The following is a 5,389-nucleotide window of genomic DNA, read 5'->3' as shown; positions in this document are numbered from 1 at the left end:
GGTACCCTTAATTAATAAGAACCAAAATTAATATCCTCCTCCCTCTTGTACTTAGTCATTATCAAAAATTGTCCAATGTCCTTTTATTTTCCACTCTTTTTCTACGTATCTTCTGAACTTTTTCCACTTCATCTTAATTACTTCTAAATCATAGTCTCTTAAGGTTCATGTTAACTTGCCCATTTCACCCCAGTGTCATAACTTTTAAAACCCAATCCCATTTTTCTGGTATTTTTTCTTGCTTCCACAACCGCGCATACAACGTCCTAACTTTTTCCACTCCATCTTAATTACTTCTAAATCATAGTCTCTTAAGGTTCATGTTAACTTGCCCATTTCACCATGTGTCATAACTTTTACAATCCTACCCCATTTCTCTGGTATTTTTTCTTGCTTCCACAACTACGCATATTATGTCCTAGCAGCTGAAAGCAAGTATCAAATTATAGTTCTATCTTCTTTTGGATTTTTTTTTTCCATTTGTAATCCCAACAGGAAAGTCTCTGCAACTTTCTTAAATTCATATCCCGAGATCCTAGAAATTTCTTGTTGAATCATCCGCCAATACTTTTTTTGCCCTTTCACAAACCCACCACATACGGTAGAAAGAACCTTCATGTTTTTTTTTTTACATTTCCAACACCGGTCTGGCATCTTATTATTCATCTTTGCCAATATCACCCAGTGAGTTGCATTTGAACACGAGTCTCCTAGGTTCTTGTTTAGCACTTAACCCGCTAGAGCCAGCGGAGTATTTTACTTACTTTACTGTAGCCCCCCCTTTTTTGTTTTTGTTTTTTTGCTGAGACTGAAATGTAAGAACAATGTTCTCAACTAGGATAGGCATTAGAGGACCACACTAGGATCCGGAACCATCAAGTTCAAATCCTGACTCTGCCACGCAAGATTGCTGGTGACTTTGAGCCTATCACGCTCTCTTGCCTTAGCCTACCTCACAAGGTTGCTGTTGCGAAGATAAAATGGAAAAGGAGAAAAACAATTGATAAGCTGCTTGGTATCATGATTAGGGAGGGAAACAGGATGTAAAAACTAAGCACTACACCACAATGGTTTCAATGAAATGTGGAGGCTGGACAGTTGTAAGAGACCGCAGAGGCTACTGTTACACGGCTAACCCTACTGACGTCCAAGCTCTGACAAAATTGGGCTAGTCGGTTATATTCAGGCTTCCCATGAAACATTTACATACGGATAATTAGAGAAATAAGAGCCCCAGTGGTGCAGAGTGGTAAAGCCGCAGCACAGCGGTTCTAACCTCTGCTAACGACCTGAGTTTCACGGTTAAAACAATTTTATTTGGTAACAAATTATATGTCCTGCATCATTAATAACTTCTTTTAACTATCCCACATATTACTTTCTAGCCATCCCTCCCCCGTTACTTGACCCCCGCCGGTGTTATTTACTTAAAATACTAATGTTTAAAGGTACCCTTAACTAATAAAAAATGAAAATTAACATTCTTCTTTTTTTTCTAAGACTTCATCATTATCAAAAATTGTTCAATGTCCTTTTATTTTCCACTCCATCTTAAAAACTTCTAAATCATAACCTCTTAAAATTCTTGTTAACTCGTTCATTTCACACAATGTCATAACTTTTACAATCCAACCCCATTTCTCTGGTATTTTTTCATGCTTCCACAACTACGCATATAATGTCCTAGCGGCTGAAAGCATGCACCAAATTATAGTTCTATTTTCTTTTGGAAATTTTTCCATTTGTAATCCCGACAGAAAAGTCTCTGCGACTTTCTTAAATTCATATCCCAAGATCCTAGAAATTTCTTGTTGAATCATCCGCCAATACTTTTTTGCCCTTTCACAAGTCCACCGCATACGGTAGAAAGAAACTCCATGTTTTTTACATTTCCAACATCTGTCCGGCATCTTATTATTCATCTTTTGCCAATTTCTTAGGAGTCATATACCACCTGTACATCATCTTAAAACAATTTTCTTTAATACTATGATACGTTGAGAGTTTCATAAAGTTCTTCCACAAATATCCCCAAGTTTCCATATATATTTCTTTATTTACATTAATTGCCCACTTAATCATTTGAGATGTCACTACTTCATTTTAAAAGTAACATATAGATTTTTTGAAATTAATTTTTCATTGTCTCCAAGCAGAACTTTTCCCATTTCTGTTTGTTCTCATCTTATTCCTTCAGTTTTAACATCGCTTTCCACCAAACTTTTTATTTGTTGCGTTTGAAACAATCATATTTATTATTCAACTCTTCGGCAGTTTTCAATTCTATTTTACAGCTTTGTATTTTTAGTTTATACGACACCCTTTTTCCCTCTCCCATCTCCGCCGTTATCCTTATTACTTCCGCAGGCACTGAGGATAGAGAAATGTTACGACCGTTCCTTTGTCATAGATTGCTATTTGATCGTGTTTTGCGCGCTTCGGTTTTAATACAAAGGCACGCAAATCGGGGCCCTCGGCGGTAGTTTCTAAAGCATCCGTCAGAACGGCGCTCGGGTTTCCCGTATTTAAAGAGAATCCTGCGCCGACCCCCCCCCCCCGCACCCGCTGGCGCGTTTGAACAACGGCGACTCCCCTATTGGTGGCGGGCCGCTGAGCCGAATTCGCAGAAGGGGGCCTATCTCGGGGTTTTCAAAAGTCAGAGTAACAAGGTTGTCTAACGTTATACATCGCGATCGCGTATTATATTTTATTCGATTATATACAACGACCGTCTAAGACACGCGTAATCAAAACATCGAATTGCGCGGATGCTTTAGAAACTACCGCCGAGGGCCCCGATTTGCGTGCCTTTGTATTAAAACCGAAGCGCGCAAAACACGATCAAATAGCAATCTATGACAAAGGAACGGTCGTAACATTTCTCTATCCTCAGTGCCTGCGGAAGTAATAAGGATAACGGCGGAGATGGGAGAGGGAAAAAGGGTGTCGTATAAACTAAAAATACAAAGCTGTAAAATAGAATTGAAAACTGCCGAAGAGTTGAATAATAAATATGATTGTTTCAAACGCAACAAATAAAAAGTTTGGTGGAAAGCGATGTTAAAACTGAAGGAATAAGATGAGAACAAACAGAAATGGGAAAAGTTCTGCTTGGAGACAATGAAAAATTAATTTCAAAAAATCTATATGTTACTTTTAAAATGAAGTAGTGACATCTCAAATGATTAAGTGGGCAATTAATGTAAATAAAGAAATATATATGGAAACTTGGGGATATTTGTGGAAGAACTTTATGAAACTCTCAACGTATCATAGTATTAAAGAAAATTGTTTTAAGATGATGTACAGGTGGTATATGACTCCTAAGAAATTGGCAAAAGATGAATAATAAGATGCCGGACAGATGTTGGAAATGTAAAAAACATGGAGTTTCTTTCTACCGTATGCGGTGGACTTGTGAAAGGGCAAAAAAGTATTGGCGGATGATTCAACAAGAAATTTCTAGGATCTTGGGATATGAATTTAAGAAAGTCGCAGAGACTTTTCTGTCGGGATTACAAATGGAAAAATTTCCAAAAGAAAATAGAACTATAATTTGGTGCATGCTTTCAGCCGCTAGGACATTATATGCGTAGTTGTGGAAGCATGAAAAAATACCAGAGAAATGGGGTTGGATTGTAAAAGTTATGACATTGTGTGAAATGAACGAGTTAACAAGAATTTTAAGAGGTTATGATTTAGAAGTTTTTAAGATGGAGTGGAAAATAAAAGGACATTGAACAATTTTTGATAATGATGAAGTCTTAGAAAAAAAAGAAGAATGTTAATTTTCATTTTTTATTAGTTAAGGGTACCTTTAAACATTAGTATTTTAAGTAAATAACACCGGCGGGGGTCAAGTAACGGGGGAGGGATGGCTAGAAAGTAATATGTGGGATAGTTAAAAGAAGTTATTAATGATGCAGGACATATAATTTGTTACCAAATAAAATTGTTTTAACCGTGAAACTCAGGTCGTTAGCAGAGGTTAGAACCGCTGTGCTGCGGCTTTACCACTCTGCACCACTGGGGCTCTTATTTCTCTAATTATCCGTATGTAAATGTTTCATGGGAAGCCTGAATATAACCGACTAGCCCAATTTTGTCAGAGCTTGGACGTCAGTAGGGTTAGCCGTGTAACAGTAGCCTCTGCGGTCTCTTACAACTGTCCAGCCTCCACATTTCATTGAAACCATTGTGGTGTAGTGCTTAGTTTTTACATCCTGTTTCCCTCCCTAATCATGATACCAAGCAGCTTATCAATTGTTTTTCTCCTTTTCCATTTTATCTTCGCAACAGCAACCTTGTGAGGTAGGCTAAGGCAAGAGAGCGTGATAGGCTCAAAGTCACCAGCAATCTTGCGTGGCAGAGTCAGGATTTGAACTTGATGGTTCCGGATCCTAGTGTGGTCCTCTAATGCCTATCCTAGTTGAGAACATTGTTCTTACATTTCAGTCTCAGCAAAAAAACAAAAACAAAAAAGGGGGGGCTACAGTAAAGTAAGTAAAATACTCCGCTGGCTCTAGCGGGTTAAGTGCTAAACAAGAACCTAGGAGACTCGTGTTCAAATGCAACTCACTGGGTGATATTGGCAAAGATGAATAATAAGATGCCAGACCGGTGTTGGAAATGTAAAAAAAAAAACATGAAGGTTCTTTCTACCGTATGTGGTGGGTTTGTGAAAGGGCAAAAAAAGTATTGGCGGATGATTCAACAAGAAATTTCTAGGATCTCGGGATATGAATTTAAGAAAGTTGCAGAGACTTTCCTGTTGGGATTACAAATGGAAAAAAAAAATCCAAAAGAAGATAGAACTATAATTTGATACTTGCTTTCAGCTGCTAGGACATAATATGCGTAGTTGTGGAAGCAAGAAAAAATACCAGAGAAATGGGGTAGGATTGTAAAAGTTATGACACATGGTGAAATGGGCAAGTTAACATGAACCTTAAGAGACTATGATTTAGAAGTAATTAAGATGGAGTGGAAAAAGTTAGGACGTTGTATGCGCGGTTGTGGAAGCAAGAAAAAATACCAGAAAAATGGGATTGGGTTTTAAAAGTTATGACACTGGGGTGAAATGGGCAAGTTAACATGAACCTTAAGAGACTATGATTTAGAAGTAATTAAGATGAAGTGGAAAAAGTTCAGAAGATACGTAGAAAAAGAGTGGAAAATAAAAGGACATTGGACAATTTTTGATAATGACTAAGTACAAGAGGGAGGAGGATATTAATTTTGGTTCTTATTAATTAAGGGTACCTTTAATATTAAGATTTTAAGTATATAACACCGGCGGGTGTCAAGTAACGGGGGAGGAGTGGGTAGAAAGTAATATATGGGATAGATAAAAAGTAATTATTAATGATGTAAGAAATTGAAATTTATT

The sequence above is a fragment of the Heteronotia binoei genome, chromosome 13, assembly GCF_032191835.1.
Source record: "Heteronotia binoei isolate CCM8104 ecotype False Entrance Well chromosome 13, APGP_CSIRO_Hbin_v1, whole genome shotgun sequence".
Taxonomy (NCBI): Eukaryota; Metazoa; Chordata; class Lepidosauria; order Squamata; family Gekkonidae; genus Heteronotia; species Heteronotia binoei.
Note: the sequence above shows the minus strand (reverse complement) of the source record.